The sequence below is a fragment of the Triticum dicoccoides genome, chromosome 1B (genome assembly GCF_002162155.2).
Source record: "Triticum dicoccoides isolate Atlit2015 ecotype Zavitan chromosome 1B, WEW_v2.0, whole genome shotgun sequence".
NCBI classification, from domain to species: domain Eukaryota; kingdom Viridiplantae; phylum Streptophyta; class Magnoliopsida; order Poales; family Poaceae; genus Triticum; species Triticum dicoccoides.
The window spans coordinates 643,749,545-643,767,790 of NC_041381.1; the positions used below are offsets into that span (position 1 = coordinate 643,749,545).

Here is an 18,246-nt window from a genome sequence, read left to right on the forward strand (position 1 = left end):
GTTTGCACCCTCCCCTCCCCTCCACTCATCACAAGACAAGAGAAGAAGAAAGGGAGGGAGCACTATCGCCGGCGGCCATGGCGTGCCTCTTCCCTATCCCAGATCAGATCCAGCACACCCCCAACCGCATCCACAACCCACGCCGCTGTGGCTCCCAATCCCTCCCATGCAGCCGCCGCTGATGCCTTCTGGACCGCCACCTCGAAGGGACGGCGACATCGACTAGAACGTCTTCCTCCCCCAGCGACAACGACGTTCTTCGCCACCGTCGTGGTCATGCTGCAGCGACCAGTAGAGGAACTCCTCCAGTAGAGGGGGGGGGTCCTCCCTTGCTTCCTTGTCCACCACGAAGCACACACGGGCAGGGGAGGAGCCGCGGCGTCCAACCTCCATAGCCCCCCGAAGCCGACAAATCATCTGACGCGTGAGTGCCTTCTCTCCTTCTCCCTCCTCTGCTTCTTCCTTCTTCCCCCGAACTGATGTGTGATGTGCACACAGAGGCAGTTGAAGGGGCCAGGCCATGGAGAGGCTGCATTGCCATGGACATGCCAGAGAGGAGTACATTCTTGGCCGATGTAGAAGCTGCGGGAGAGGAGGGCTCTGATTGCGTGTTGTATACATAATAAAACCAAAAATAGGAGCAGTTTCAGTCATGCAACCCTCCTCCCCTCCCCTTATCTTCTTCTTCTGGATTTGTTCTGATCCGTGCATTTGGTTTGTGCAGGCCATCACCAAGCTGCTGCCGGTGTGCCCGCCAAGGTGCCTGATTTGGGCAGCTCGACGGCGGCAAGCAACCCTAGCCCGCTCCACCGAGCGCACCAAGGTGCCTAATTTGGCACCTCGACGACGACGAGCAATCCCACCCTACTCCACCGAGCCCACCAAGGTGCCTGATTTGGAAGCTATGGAGGTTCAGCACTATGCCCTTGTTCATACATCTTCCCCTTGTCTTCTTATTCTTTAGTATCTGTTCATGGAGGTGCGGTTTGTGCAGGCCATCACCAAGGTCCTGCGAGTTTAAAGGAGTAGAAGGTCCAAGGGTCTGCCCACCAAGGCCGCCTAGGTGGTGACTCCCCTCTCTCCCACTCTGTTGGTCCGTTTCCATCAAGTATTGCATTAGATGTTACTGATTTATTATGTCAAAGTGAATGTGATTTAGTCAAAAATAAATAATAATCATGCCATACTGAATGTTGGTCTATGTGCACTCTGAAAACACCATGTGCCAACGGATACAAAACCACAATTAGCCTCTCTTTATGCACAGTTTTGATGTTGAGCGTGTTGTGGGTAAAAAGAGTATGGCATCAGACAAGTATTGCATTGCTTGTACTTGCATGTTTGCAGCCACGTATCAAAATCTATGAGAGTTTTGGAAAAAAATTTAGGAACATGAACAAGTTCTGTCTTCTGCTATCTTCTTAACCGATAGAAAGTATAAGGCCTTGTGCAATACTATTACTTCTTCCGCTTCGAGTAAATAAATAGATTACATCAGCGAGAGGATGAGGAGAGATGCAGACTAACAACAACAGCACCATCTGTTGAAATTTGAGTCGAAAACTAAATGGGCGATTCTGAGATTACACTTGCTGACTTGTCCCGCCCTCTCTAGTTTTGGATGACGGCAAAGTTCAAAACTCATGTTCACTTTGCAGGAATAGGGTCTATGTTATATAGTACCCACTTCTTTTAATTGTTATGACAATGAATGGTTTAGTCCATGAACTATGTGACAAATGCCTAATTCCATATTCTCCATGCCCTCTATTTTTTTGCGTTTCATGCAAGCCTGAATTCTTCTTGTAAACTACTACCTATGCATCCCAACTAAAGAGAGGAAGCTCAGCAGCGAGTTGATTTTGAATGTCGGCCACTACAACTGAGTGATAGGAGGAGGTCCAACAACAGCCGCAGCTCAGGTTGCTCCCTCTCCTGAGGAGGTCCAGCAGTAGCAACAACTCAACTCCGGTGGCCTGGCTTCGTAGGCCCTCCTCCCACATGTAAATCAGCGTTGTCCCGTGTCCGACCTCACAACCTCCAAGTCCATGCTCGCCGTCACCAACTACCCAGAGCCCACCCTCCTCTCAAGGTGAGGTCAGCCAAATCACCTCCTCCTCTCTTCAAATCTTAGCTCTTCAATTGTGTGTGATTTTGGGATGCCGTTCATGCCGAGATGCTCTCAGCTATAGTGTTCATCACCGAGTCTTGATGTGCCGTGTAAATTTTACACATTGTGCCATCTTTCCCCGACCTCTGTAGAATTTGCCATGTCCCTCCGTACTTAGTTATTGTGTTATGCCGAGCTGTTTGCAAGCGTCAAAACAGGAAACAATTGAAGTTCTGTTGTGCTCAAAATTTATTTATTTTTAATTATTTATGTGATTGAATAGTGTAAAAACGAAATTATCTAACAAAAGGATGTGATTTAAGTTCAGGGATGTCGTAGACTTCACACTAGTTAACACATGAAAGAAGCCCAAAGTAAGTTTATTTCCACCACAGTCCAATCAATAAGCCTATTTCTGGAGATGCTTAAGCTCAAAAGAAGTAATCATTGATGTCTTTGTCTTCAGTGGAGGTTATGTTTCTTTAAATATTTGCTAGTCATTCATTCTTCAGTCCATGGACTATGTAGGCTTGTGTTTTAGCTACTGCCACTTTGAGCTGCTGTAGGCTTGTAGTTATCAATTGCAGCTGGGCTTATATAATGTATGGGTTTAATTCAGGTTTGAGGGCAGTTACCAGTTTGTAGGATGTTATAGGAATGGACAGTTTCATGTAAGGGTAGTTGATTTTTAAGAGTTCATTCTGTATGTATGAGAGTCCTTGTATAACAACTAGATAGCGCAAACCTCATCTATTTTTATGTTTAGTCCTTTCATGCCTGCTCGCTCTCACATCTTTTGAAATGTACTTAATGGCTCACCACACCCCCTGATTACATGGTGCTTTTTCTGGTAGCAACAATGCAGGGGTGATGGCAACACCTTTCTCCCTCAAAGGATGGCAAGATTGCAACCAACCATGTCGGTATGGCTACAAACTCACATGTACCTTTTACTAGCTGATGATGAACCATTTACATACCCTGATTACATCTCTTCCACAGGGAGATAGATAAATTCTTCACTTGTTATTGTGTCATCTGCTGATTACTTCTTCTATTAATTGCCTAGTGCTCTTGTTAGTGAGATTCATCTAGTATTTTTTTTGCAAAGCACGAAATGGTTTTGAGTAGTTGATCATTGCCTCATGGAACCTTCATGTCGTTAGCTTGCACTACAGTAACGAGATGCAATCCATTTTTATTAAATGCATTCTGGTTAGGATTTTGTCGCGGTTGTTCTGTTTCCTATAGATCTAGATCTGGTCACTACTGAAATTTCATTCTAGGACTTCATCATGTGATTATTAGTTATTTTTAACCAATGCTAGTCCTAGCATGTGTACACTCTAATATCTAATGATGTTTGTCTTTGTGTTCAGGAGCTCGAGGTCTACAAAATTTGAAGTTCGAAACCATATAGCTCTACTCAGCAAAGAGATGTCTCTTCTGTTTGATTGTAATAGAATGTAAATATTGTAATATTGTAATAGTAGGCATATCTGGGTTGTAATAACTATGTATAGATTGTAGTAGACTTAGTTAGTGTTATTTGACGTACTACATCTGTACTGTTTCGTTTGAAATATTGATTATGTATGTGATTTGAAAATGTGTGGAATGGAAACCTGACTTGTGGGGTCCACTTATGAAAATAATCTGAGCATTTTTGAATTTTCTGTCAAGTGGGCCCAATGTGTGAGAAGATGACAAGTGGGACCAGCTCCAAAATATAATGGCCCAAACAATGTTAAAAGGCCCTGGCCCAGAAATAAATAAAAGGCCAAAATGGGCTTGGCCCGTGTAACTTACAGAAAAAAATATATTAAAAAGGTTGAATTAATGGGCTCGGCCCATCTAAAGCACCAAAATGGACCGGGCTGATTCTAAGTAACGACCTTTTGAATTGGTCGCAATTTTGCCACGTCATATTGCCATGTCGGATCCGACGTGGCCTGGGCAGATAGCCAGTGACAAAAACAAAAGGTCATGGGTTCAACGACCTTCTGTTTTGGTCGTAAACGTCTACGACCTTCTCACAAAGAAGGCCGTTAATTTCAGTTTACGACCACCAGCTTTTGACCTTCTGTTTTTCGTCACAAAAAGGTAGCAAATGAAAAACAATGACCTTACAGTGACCAATAGTCAAGGTCACAAGTTGAAATATTTCTTGTAGTGGCCCCCTGCCTCATGGGCCCCTTGGACCTCCACCGACCTCAACTCCAACTCTATATATTCACGTTCAGGGAGAAAAAAATTAGAGAGAAAGATTCATCGTGTTTTATGATACAGAGCCACCGCCAAGCCCTATTCTTCCTTGGGACAGCTGATCTAGAGTCCGTTCGGGGCTCCGGAGAGGGGAATCCGCCGCCATCGTCATCATCAACCATCCTCCATCATCAATTTCATGATGCTCACCGCCGTGCATGAGTAATCCCATCGTAGGCTTGCTGGACAATGATGGGTTGAATGAGATTTACCATGTAATCGAGTTAGTTTTGTTAGGGTTTGATCCCTAATATCCATTATGTTCTAAGATTGTTGTTTATATGACTTTGCCATGCTTAGTGCTTGTCACTAGGGCCCGAGTGCCATGATTTCAAATCTGAACCTATTATGTTCTCATGAATATATATATCAGTTCTTGATCCTATCTTGCAAGTTATAGTCACCTACTACGTGTTATGATCCGGCAAACCCCAGAGTGACAATAGTCCGGACACTTCCCGGTGATGACCGTAGTTTGAGGAGTTCATGTATTTACTAAGTGCTAATGCTTTGGTCCGGTACTCTATTAAAAGGAGGCCTTAATATCCCTTAGTTTCCAATAGGACCCCACCGCCACGGGAGGGTAGGTCAAAAAATGTCATGCAAGTTCTTTTCCATAAAGCACGTATGACTATATCCGGAATACATGCCTACATTACATTGATGAACTAGAGCTAGTTCTATGTCACCTATGTTATAACTGTTGCATGGTGAATTGCATCCGACATAATTATGCATCATTGATCCATTGCCTACGAGATTTTCACATATTGATCTTTGCTAAGTTACTTCTCTGTTGCCACTATTACGATTGCTACAAAACTGCTACTGTCACTTTTGCCACTGTTATCGTTACTTCCGTACTACTTTGCTACTAAATACTTTTCTGCAGATATTAAGTCTGTCAGGTGTGGTTGAATTGACAACTCAGCTACTAATACTTGAGAATATTCTTTGGCTCCCCTTGTGTCGAATCAATAAATTTGGGTTCAATACTCTATCCTCGAAAACTGTTGCGATCCCCTGTACTTGTGGGTTATCAAGATCTTTTTCTGGCGCCGTTGTCGGGGAGCATAGCTCTATTCTTTGAGTCACTTGGGATTTATATCTGTTGATCACTATGTGGAATTTGAAAGATAAAAGAACCAAAAAATTTCCCTCAACTACTAGGGGAGGTAAGGAACTACCATCTAGCTCTGCACTTGATTCACCTTCTGTTTTGAGTAAACTTGTGACACCTACACCTGCTATTGATCTGATATGTCACATGTTATTGATGATGCCACTTCTGCTATGCATGATGCTTATGTTGATACTACTTCTCTATTTGATAATAATGTGCCATTAGGTGAACTTCTTGATGAACAACTTGCTATGGTTAGAGAGAATGAAATAATTGAAACTGATGATATTAATGAATGTGATGATGAAGATTCTCCCCTAGATATGAATTACCTGTTGTGCCTGAGGGTTATGTTATGGATGAAGAAATAGCTAGATACTTTCTCGCTTGCAATGATAGATATTATATTAAGAAACTATTATCTAAGTTGAAAGAAAAGTCTTTGAATGCCAGAATGCAATATGACCCTGCTTTTGCCACTTCACCTATTTGTGTTACTGATAAGGATTATGAATTCTCCGTCGATCCTGAGTTAATTACTTAGGTTGAATCTGATCCTTTCTATGGCTATGAATCTGAAACTGTTGTGGCACATCTCACTAAATTGAATGATATAGCCACCCTATTTACTCATGAGGAAAAAATTCGCTATTATTATATTCTTAAATTGTTTCCTTTCTCATTAAAGGGTGATGCTAAGACATGGTTTAATTCTCTTGCTCCTGGTTGTGTGTGTAGTCCCCAGGATATGATTTATTACTTCTATGCAAAATATTTCCCCGCTCATAAGAAACAAGATGCCTTAAGGGAAATATTTAATTTTGTGCAAATTGAAGAAGAGAGTCTCCCACAAGCTTGGGGGAGGCTTCTCAGATTACTTAATGCTTTGCCTGATCATCCTCTCAAGAAAAATGAAATACTTGATATCTTTTATAATGGACTAACCGATGCTTCCAGAGACCACCTGGATAGTTGTGCTGGTTGTGTTTTCAGGGAAAGAACTGTTGAGCAAGCTGAATTGCTATTGAATAATATATTGAGTAATGATAATGATTGGACACTTCCTGAACCAACTCCTAAGCCAACTCTGAAGAAAAGGGGTATTCTATTTATCAGTCCTGAAGATATGCAAGAGGCAAAGAAATCTATGAAAGAAAAAGGTATTAAAGCTGAAGATGTTAAGAATTTACCACCTATTGAAGAAATACATGGTCTTGATAACCTGAGACAGGTAGTAAAGGTAAATTCTCTTTATAGATTTGATGAAGGTGATATTCCTCGTAATAAGTCTGCTAGTCAATGCTTGAATGAGTTCGATAATTTCATTGTTAAACAAGAAAACTTCAATGCTTATGTTGGTAGAAAATTGAAACATAATGCTTATATGGTTGAACACTTGAGTGATCATATGTCTAGAGTTAAAGGTGACCTTAAGCTTATAGTAAACATGCTTCCATGGTTACCACTCAAGTAGAACAAGTACTTAAGGCACAAGAAGATCTGCTCAATGAATTAAATAATAAGAACAATGATAATGTTGTTAGAGTTATGACTAGAGGTGGTAAAATGACCCAGGAACCTTTGTATCCCGAGGGCCATCCTAAGAGAGTTGATAAAGATTCTCACAGAACTAATGTTGATGCACCTAGTCCTTCTAATAAAAAGAAAAAGAATAAGGATAGGACTTTGCATGCTTCTAGTGAACCTGTTATGGACACACCTGAGAATCCCAATGATATTTCGATTTCTGATGCTGAAACACAATCTGGTAATGAACATGAACCTAGTGATAATGTTGATGATGATGTTCATGTTGATGCTCAACCCAGTAATAACAATGATGTAGAGATTGAACCTGCTGTTGATCTTGATAACCCACAATCAAAGAATCAACATTATGATAAGAGACACTTCGTTGCTAGGAAGCACGGTAAAGAAAGAGAACCATGGGTCCAGAAACCCATGATGTTTCCTCCTAAGCCATCCAAGAAAAAGGATGATGAGGATTTTGAGCACTTTGCTAAAATGATTAGACCTAGCTTTTTGCGTATGCGTTTGACTGAAATGCTTAAAATGAATCTCTATGCCAACTATATGAAAGATATTGTTACAAATAAAAGAAAGATACCGGAAGCTGAAATTTCCACCATGCTTGCTAATTATACTTTTAAGGGTGGAATACCAAAGAAACTAGGAGGTCCAGGAGTACCAACTATACCATGCTCCATTAGAAGAAACTATGTTAAAACTGCTTTATGTGATCTTGGAGCCGGTGTTAGTGTTATGCCTCTCTCTTTGTATCGTAGACTTGATTTGAATAAGTTGACACCTACTGAAATCTCTTTGCAAATGACCAATAAATCAACTGATATACCCATCGTTATTTGTGAGGATATGCCTATTGTGGTTGCAAACGCTGCTATTTTAGTGGACTTTGTTATTCTTAATATTCCCAAGGACGACAATATGTCGATCATCCTTGGTAAACCCTTTTTGAATACTGCAGGGGCTGTTATTGATTACAACAAAGTCAATGTCACTTTTCATGTTAATGATAATGAGCATACGGTACACTTTCCGAAGAAACAACCTCAAGTTCATAGTATCAATTCTATTGGAAAAATTTCAACCATTACTATTGGAGGTTTTGAATTCCCTCTTCCTACTGTCAAAAAGAAATACGATATTCTTATTGTTGGGGACTTGCATATCCCTGTTGAGGTAACATAGTGTTATTCGAAAATTCTACGGTTTCATGTTATTTGGAAGAAGTTTGTTAACAAGACTTGATCAACCTTGTTAGTGGATTCCTTTTGATGAGCATGAGATGGATGAAGTTAGAAGTTACAACACTCTGTACCCTCTTCTTACTTTCTGTTATTTAGATTAAATAAAGCGAAAATAGTATTTTATGTCTGTTTTCTGAATTATTTGTGCAATAAAAAAATACCCCGAAAATAAAAGTTCACCAAATGCCCTGAAAATTGAGTATGATTTTTTGTAGAATATTTGAGAATTTCTGGCACTTAGGACACACCAGGGGGACCCACCATTTGGTCACGAGGGTGGAGGGCACACCCCCTACCTTGTGGGCCCCATGCGCCCCCCTCCACTTATTCCAGTACCCATACACTTCGGCTTCCTCCAAAAAAATCATCCCGTATTTCAAACTCGTGTTCTTGCTCGTTTTGCTGCCATTTTCGATCTCCTTGCTCAAATCTCCATTCACAAAACTGCTTTGGGGGATTGTTCTTTGGTATGTGACTCCTTCAATGGTCCAATTAGTTTTTGTTCTAGTGCTTTATTTATTGCAATTTTTTGCTTCTAAGGTGACCCTCTTATTGAGGTTGCATGTAAAATATATATGGTCCAAAGAAGTTTTAATGCTTGATATAGCTTGTAGTCACTTGTGGGAGTAGTTTCTATCAATCTTCTTGAGGTTCACTTTTATTTTGAGTCACTAAAAATTTCAGAAATTTTTTAGAGGAAGAAAATGTTGAAGAGATTGTTGAGAGGCTCCTCGAGCCGAAGCTCGAAGGAAAAGCAGAATGAAGAGGGTAAAAAGCCCAAGTATAATCTTCCTCGCACTGCGGAGGTTCGGAAGTGTGAATGGCCTTCTGATGCATCCTTGAGGGCCGCTGGAATTCACGATGACTTTTATTATTTGGCTGAGAATGCAGGCATCACCGACTTCATCCATGACCAGTGTGAACACTATCTCCTACTCACTAATATTTTCGTGCAAAACTTTCATTTCCATGCTAGGAGATCACCACCTTTGGTGGACTTTTATTTATATGATGAGTTTAAGGAGATGTCACTCTATGATTTTTGTGTGATTTGCAAGTTTCCCTTTGAGAGCAGCGTTGAGGAACCACATCCTAGTGATGTGGATGAATTTATTGATAAAATTGATGTAGGGGAAACAAGAAAAGTGTCAGATGCAAGGATTACTAGTGTACATTTTCCTGTTCCACGTTACTATGCAATATTTGCTAGTAGATGTTTAATTGGTCACCGGAGCAATAGGGGCCTCAGTGCTCCTGACCTTGCTATTTTGCGCCATGCCCTATTTCGTGATAGAACTTTCAGTTTAGGCGCGATAGTTGCTAAACGGTTGAGTCTGAACCATTCAAAGGGCCCCATTTTTGGAGGTATCTTTGCTTCACGCCTTGCTAAACACTTTGAGATACCTATTAGGCATTGTGAGAAAGAGGAAAAGGTGCTACCCACTATTTTATTAGACTATAAGAGTACGGTAGCACATGATCTTGTTGTTAAAAAATAAGGAAGAGACTTAGGTATAACTTGATATTTAGTAAAACTACTTGTGAGACTATTACTTTGCCCGCACCATCTTTGTTTAACATACATTCAGGCACATACCTCATCATGCCCGATTACATTTATGCATACTGGGAGCTGACACGAGCCTCAGAGCCTGATCCAGAGCCACCTCTTGATCCATATCAGGAGTCTATTTATCAGTTGGATCCGCAGGAGCTCGCTAACTAGTGGCACCCTGAGGACCCTCCTCAGTACAACAGAGAGGACCACTTTGATCCGTGGGCTTAGGCCAACTTAGGCCAAAAGCCTAAGCTTGGCGGAGTACGTATTTCTCACCGACACTACATTCATGTTCACACACTCATTCTAGTTGTCGGTGTTCATACTTTTTAATTGTACTATCCATGCTAGTTTATTTTATTTTCTTGCCTTCTTCATGTGTGTTTGAAAAACTTTGAGAAAAACCCAAAAGAATTAGTTGTAGCTTTTAGCTAGTTTCCTTTCCATGCTTGTAGTAGTAATATTAAAAGAAAACCAAGATTTCTCGTTCTTCTTTTGCTTATTGGGAGTTTTCCCGTGTAAATAGTGTTTCTCTTCCTTTGAAATTATTTTCTTTTCTTTGGGGGTTGAGAGGAGAAGACCACGATGAAAATGATGAGTGGCTCTCATATGAATTATTGTTGATCTAACCAAGAGCCCATATTACCTGGTCTTCTCCTTTGAATTAAATGTTTGTAGATTCCATCTTAGTCCGATGCACGTTCACTATTATTATTATACACACCGTTCGGTCGGGCGAGTGAAAGGCAATAATGATGATATATGATGAAATGATTGAGATGAGAAAAGTTGGTATGAACTCGAACTAACTTGTTTTTGTAAATATGATGAGTTCATCGTTTCCGATTCAGCCTATTATGAATGAAACATGTTTGCAATGACAATTAGCGATTATAGTTATTAAAATGGTTTACGTTGTGTGCCAACATGCTATTAAAATGGTTGTGATGTGGTATGATAGGGTGGTATCCTCCTTTGAATGATTCGAGTGGCTTGACTTGGCACATCTTCACGCATGTAGTTGAAACACAATCAACATAACCTCCACGATATTTATGTTCATGGTGATTTATATCCTACTCATGCTTGCACTCATTGTTGGTTAATCTTAATGCATGTTCATGACTGTGTCGCTCTCTAGTTGGTCGCTTCCCAGTCTCTTTCTAGCCTTCACTTGTACTAAGCGGGAATACTGCTTGTGCATCCACTTCCATAAACCCCAAAGTTGTTCCATATGAGTCCAGCATACCTACCTATATGCGGTATTTACCTGCCGTTTCAAGTAAATTTGTGTGTGCCAAACTCTAAACCTTCAAATGAAATTCTGTTTTGCATCCTCGAATAGCTCATGTATCAACTAGGGTTGTCTATATCTTCCATGCTAGGTGGGTTATTCTCACGATGAGTGGACTCCCCTCATCATTCACGAGAAAATGGCCGGTAACTGGGTTGCCCAGTCCCATACTCAAATGAAATCAAAATAATTGCAAACAAAACTCCCCCAAGATTGTTGTTAGTTGGAAGGTACCTATTGTTTCGGACCAGCCGTGGAATGTGCTCGTTGGTGGTGGGGGAGTATAAACTTTACCATTATGTTTGGGAACCGTCCATAATGTATGTAGCATGGAAGATATCGAGATATCTTGGTTGTTATGTTGACAATGAAAGTATGCTGCTCAGAATATTATTTATCTTTGTTTCAAAACTCGAGCTCTGGCACCTCTGCAAATCCCTGCTTCCCTCTGCGAAGGACTTATCTATTTACTTTTATGTTGAGTCATCATCATCTTATTAAAAAGTACAGTTCGAGGCACCGCTGTCATTTGTATGCATTGTTATTAATTTACATTGAGTATGACTGTGACTGGATCTCTTTTGCCATGAATTACAATGTCTAGTCAGTCCTTGATATTCAGGGGTGCTCTGCATATATGTTTTGCGGTCTCAGAAAGGGCTAGCAAGATACCATCTTGTTATATCATATTATGATTATTTTGAGAAAGTGTTGTCATCCGAGATTTATTATTATTGCTCAATAGTTGATTATGCCATTGGTATGAGTAAATGTGAGACCTACATGTTATCGTGAATGTGGTTAGTTCATAATCTTTGCTGAAAACTTGAATGCTGGCTTTACATTTTTGCAACAAAAAGATCAAACAAAGTTTGTAAAAGTTTTTCTTTATCACTTTCAGTTTGTCAATTGAATTGCTTAAGGACAAGCAAAGGTTTAAACTTGGGGGACTTGATACGTATCCAACGTATCTACTTTTCCAAACAATTTTACCCTTGTTTTGGACTCTAACTTGCATGATTTGAATGGAACTAACCCAGACTGACGCTGTTTTTAACAGAATTGCCAAGGTGTTATTTTCGTGTAAAAATAAAAGTTCTCGGAATGACCTGAAACTTCACGGAGTCACATTTTGGAATTAATAAAAAATATTGGTGAAAGAATCAACAGAAGGGGGCCCACACACTGTCCACGAGGGTGGAGGGCGCCCCCCTAGGGTGTGCCTCCTGCCTCATGAGCCCCCTGGACCTCCACCGACCTCAACTCCAACTCTATATATTCACGTTCAGGGAGAGAAAAAAATCAGAGAGAATGATTCATCGCGTTTTACGATACGGAGCCGCCGCCAAGCCCTATTCTTCCTCGGGAGGGCTGATCTGGAGTCCGTTCGGGGCTCCAGAGAGGGGAATCCGCCGCCATCGTCATCATCAACCATCGTCCATCACCAATTTCATGATGCTCACCGCCGTGTGTGAGTAATCCCATCGTAGGATTGCTAGACAGTGATGGGTTGGGTGAGATTTACCATGTAATCGAGTTAGTTTTGTTAGGGTTTGATCTCTACTATCCATTATGTTATAAGATTGATGTTGCTATGACTTTGCCATGCTTAATGCTTGTCACTAGGGCCCGAGTGCCATGATTTCAGATCTGAACCTATTATGTATTCATGAATATATGTGAGTTCTTGATCCTATCTTGCAAGTTATAGTCACCTACTACGTGTTATGATCCGGCAAACCCTGGAGTGACAATAGTCGGGACACTTCCCGGTGACGACCGTAGTGTGAGGAGTTCATGTATTCACTAAGTGGTAATGCTTTGGTCCAGTACTCTATTAAAAGGAGGCCTTAATATCCCTTAGTTTCCAATAGGACCCCGCTGCCACGGGAGGGTAGGACAAAAGATGTCATGCAAGTTCTTTTCCATAAGCACATATGACTATATTCAGAATACATGCCTATATTAAATTGATGAAGTGGAGCTAGTCCTTGTCACCCTATGTATAACTGATGCATCATGAATTGCATCTGACATAATTATCCATCATTGATTCATTGCCTACGAGCTTTTCACATATTGATCTTTGGTAGGTTACTTCTCCGTTGCCACTATTACGATGCTACAAAACTGCTACTGTTACTTTTGCCACCATTACCGTTACTTCCATACTACTTTGCTACTAAATACTTTGCTGCAATATTAAGTCTTTCAGGTGTGGTTGAATTGCCAACTCAGCTGCTAATACTTGAGAATATTCTTTGACTTCCCTTGTGTCGAATCAATAAATTTGGGTTGAATACTCTATCCTCAAAAATTGTTGCGATCCCCTATACTTGTGGGTTATCAGCTACGTTCGCGTAGATCGATGCAACGGTTGAGGAATTTGCCAATGGAACCGACGACGTTGCCAGTTCCGCGTCGGCTGTGCCCTGTTGCTGCAATGACGAGGCTGGTACGTCCATGTCTACCGACGATAGCGAGGAAGAGTTGAACGTTGGAGGCCGTCGACGCTTGGGTCCCAGGAAGGCCACTGCCACCATCTTTCTGGGCCTCATAGCCGGTGAGCTTGCCCGCTTTGTGAAGGCGGAAGCCACTATTCTTTCCCTCCCGCTGAAGCTATACTTGGTGGGCTCAACGCCCGCAAGTGAGCTTGCCCGCTTCGCAGAGGCGAAGGCCACCACCATGGTCCTACCCGCCCAAAAACCAACCTTGATCCGTGCCAGTGATTTTGCGGAGGCGAAGATTAATCTTCAACTCCGGTTGAAGCATTTACCTCCGGGGCTCACAACGGTCCAGTAAGCTTGCCGCCGGACATAGGGATGACATGTCATGGGAAACGGGCGCCGCTGCTGCCAGGGATAGATTAGGTTAGAATAACCTAGTCTGGCATAGTTTAATTGAAATATGTCTGAAATGTAAATGTTTTTGTCTGGTTTATATGAACATCATTTGGTTTGCATGTAATTCGTCTGGTTTGTTGAAGTCCGGTTTGAAATGTATGCGATCACGGTTGGATGGTCGGCTCTATAGCTGGCCAAACAGGCCAGGATAGCTGGGCCAACCCAGTAGCACGGCCGACACGGCACGGGCCTGGCACGGCACGGCACGACACGTGCTAAACGGGCCAGGCCCGGCACGCGGCACGCCATGGGCCGTGCCTGGGACTGAAGGGCGAGCACGCGGGCCGGCACGACACGGCCCGATTAACTTTTTTTTATTCTTTTTATTTTTTTATGTATCCTAATATGGGCCAACAGGTACAAATAGGCTAAAAACGCTCACTGCGCAAAATAGGAGGTAGATTAGTGGGTCTAGCGTGCCGATGGACCGGCCCGATTATCATACGGGTCGTGCCTGGGCTGCAGGCTGCAGCACGCGGGCCGGCACGGCATGGCCCGTATAATAATCGTGCCTAGGCGGGCCGGGCCGTGCCAGGCACGATTAGAATGGGCCGTGCCGTGCCGGGCCGGGCCGGTCCGTTTGGCCAGCTATAGTCGGCTCCCACATCACTGTCCTGGGATTAGACCCCATCGGCCCGGACTATATCCGACTGAGGGTCAGTGTTGGAGCTATCCTTTATTCGTCCCAAAGTGCCAAAACCTTTTTTTGCCCTTTTTTATTTGTCAAGTACTCCAGAGAAGCACACCATAATGACCGTAGTTGCAAAGTTTCTTTTGTCAAGTACACAAGAGTATTTACCCTTACGAATTAGTACGTCTTAATTGCTAGCTTTTGGCTCGTGATTTAGCAAGCTTCATGCTTAACATCCCAATATATATTTTCATGGTTGGTATATCTAAATTGTAGGTATGGCCTTCGACAGACATCAGTTATATTTTCACTGCAATATACTCCCTCCGTCCGTAAATACTTGTCCGAGAAATGGATGTATCTAGATGTATTTTAGTTCTAAATAAATCCATTTTTGTCCATTTTCCCGACAAATATTTCCGGACGGAGGAAGTACGTGCATTCACGTACACAGTTGAATACGGAAGAAATGGTTACTTGAATTTCCTAGATCAGTAGGCCAGTCAATGAGAGATTATGCTTTTACATTAATCAGCGCTCACCCCGCAAAAAGAAGAGATTAATCAGCGCTCACGTGCTTCTCACTCGATTTTCTTTGTCAGATTAATTCACCACTCTCTCCCCACAAGCCAGGCTCCATCGTGGAAAGCGCGTTGAGAGGGGCCACGTCGGATGCATGCGACGGGCGAGGGGCACTTCTCTCTAATCAAAGTGCACTTTATTACTCTGTACAAAATGATATCCCGTCCAACCTCCGGATCGTTGGATACACGTAGTATTTGCTCCGGCAACTGGCCGACTATCAATCCAAGTTCCTTCTGCTCGTGATCACGTGACAGCCACATGTACTTACTTAACTTAAGCTGGGTTTTCGCCGGTCACAAACCAGAAATAAAAGGTGTGTTATGTCTAAGGTCAGCGCCGATCTTGGGATGATCACAGGGTCACGTGCAACCGCAAGGGGCTGGGTTTAACCACGGTTTAGCTGCCGATGCTAGCAGCTAAAAAACACTACACCGACGGAGGACTTGCGGGCCCCGGAAAGTCAAATGTGAGATCGGGGTACATGTCATCCCCCGTGCAGTAAAACAGAAGGTAGTAGTAAGCAAGAATTTTTAGCAATGCACATGAAATGTGTTCCAACTTCGTGTGATTTTTTTTTAAACACATGTGGTGGTCTACACAATAACAAAAACTAACTCATGTTTTGCTCAAGTTCATTGGTAAAAAAGGTAGACTTTTCAATTTTGTTTACTATCTTTTCATTTTATTTTACTATTCACCCAAGAGCAGGTTGCCAAATCTCCATGTCCCATGAGGGGTATATTTGAGAAATGCCCCTCCCCCTTTCGCACTATTGCTACTTGTATCTCGAGACCGTTACGTAGAAACAAAACTTTTTTTTTGTGCCGGCTAGAAAGAGCCGAGAGGCCCAGCCCCAACTCTCATGTTGTCCCCCCGAGTGGTCGACCCGTGGTGACCCCAAACTCTGGTCGTCGGGGGTTCTCCACCGCACCTCCTTATCGTCGTCACAGCAGGAGGCAGAAACACTAGTCTTCCAAAGAAAGTGAGTAGCTTGCGAGCTCTTGAGCGGAGGACCTCACACTCTTTGGAGCGGGTGGCGACCCCGTAATCTGATTGGGCGCTTCATTCGATGGCCTCCAACAAATACCAATGGGGTGCTTGTCGACGATTGGTGTACCTCCCTCCCCCCCCCCCACACACACACGTGTTGCCTCAAACGAGTCGTCTAGCCCTCGGATTGGGTTGTGTTAAGTGCTCACATTCGGAGGAACAAGTTCCCCAAACGGCTACCCTCTGCACCCTTGAAAAGCAAGGCGACTCATATCCGCGAGGAGGAAAGTGTCCAAGCCACAAAAGCCTAGGAGATGAAGACGGAAAGGCAGGACAGAGCGAGTGAGACGAGCAATAGATACCCAAGAGGCGAGACCGTGAAGGGGGAAACTTTTGCTTAGAAACTGTATTGAAGCCCTAGGTTAGCCTATAATAGATTTTATCTATGACACCCCTTCTAGTTCGACCACCTTGAAACCCACTACTCCATATCAAAGTCGATTGGCACACATAATCTACTTATTGATACATTGTCCCTTGAGATAAATTATGTATGATCCTTGTTTGATATGGATGTCTTGCGTCCAATTCCTTGCACACAAAAGGGAAAAACATAATAGCCACAATAATCACTAATAGAAACAACCAAATTCTGTATGATCTTTAAAGGAGTACTATCTAGGAACAGAAAGGGGAAAAGGCAGCGAGAAGCGCACAGTGGATAACCACATACATTGCTATGGGCGGCATCGTGAATTCCATACAAACAAGATTAGGATTATTACTTGCATTACAAGGGCCCGAACCTGGGTAAAATGCTCCCCCGTGCCAATCTGATAACTTGAGGTAACGCTCACTATCATACAAATCCACATACATTAGTGTTCCGTTGTTCATGTACTTGCAAAACACCGCCAATGGTGTTATTAACTATGAGGGTGTTTGTTTCCAGGGACTTATTGGCTTAGGGACTTAAAAAAGTCCCTATAAATCCCATCTAAACCAAACAGGAGGGACTTATAAGGACTTAAAGTGGCCGTTTGGGACTTATGAAATAAGACTCTCAAGGAGGGACTTATAGGTACTTATAGTTGTAATATGGTCTTATAGGGAGTTATAAGTCTCAGGAACCAAACAGGTAGGGACTTTTTAGGGACTTGAGACTTATAAGTTGGGACTAAAAAAAGTCCTAGGACTTATGAACCAAACAGGGCCTATGTCTTCATGGAGTTTTTTGTCAAAATGCTGTCTAATTAATTATGTCATACAATTTGGAATAACGGCACGTCTAATGGATTTGCAGTGACACTACGCATAGTAAACCTATCTCATTGCTATACTAATCTTTTGAAGACTACGAAGAGCGCAGAAGCCCACCTGAAGCGGTGTTAAAATATTGAGTCGCGTGTAGCAGTTTGGAGTACATGATTAGATTGTCAACTTGCTTGTGAGATCATTTATTTTATTTTATTTTTTGAAGTTGTGAGATCATTTAATTTGGTCATCATTAATTCGATCTCGCAAATGAGCATAACAAATCTTGTTCACGAACCGTTCACACACATAGAGAAGGGGAAAACATGTATGCGCCACATGCAAATTTGCATCCATATTTGTTTCTTCATTGTGCCATGTCAATCCGCGGTTTGGGAGAACAATATGCCGTTACCCATGGCGTAATACACTCAATGAAAATAGTACCGTTAAACAAATGTACACTTGGCTTACACATTAACAATTTCTGTTTTATTAACACAGTACAGACACAACGCTCATATAAACGAGTATAAACACACCCCTATAAACGCACACACGCATACCCTACCCCTATAAGAGAAACTCTAGCAGACCCTGCAAAAGTCCCCGAATTGCAAAATAACCGGCAAAATGCGGGTTGGCGCGGAAAATCCCGCCCGTACAGACCGCGCAAACGCGGCCGGCCCGCAAAAAAAATTGAGGGGCGCGGCAAAAACTTTACCCCAACCCGCGAATATGCGG

At 42.4% G+C, this 18,246-nt stretch overlaps 1 long non-coding RNA gene across 1 annotated transcript; it reads left to right on the forward strand.

Annotated features, from left to right (window-relative positions):
* Positions 1 to 22: 22 nt before the first annotated feature.
* LOC119310865 lies at positions 23 to 3,028 on the forward strand. The gene is made up of 3 exons (XR_005150787.1): positions 23 to 910; positions 995 to 1,063; positions 2,965 to 3,028. It is a non-coding gene; the product is annotated as an uncharacterized LOC119310865 (long non-coding RNA).
* Positions 3,029 to 18,246: the final 15,218 nt, after the last annotated feature.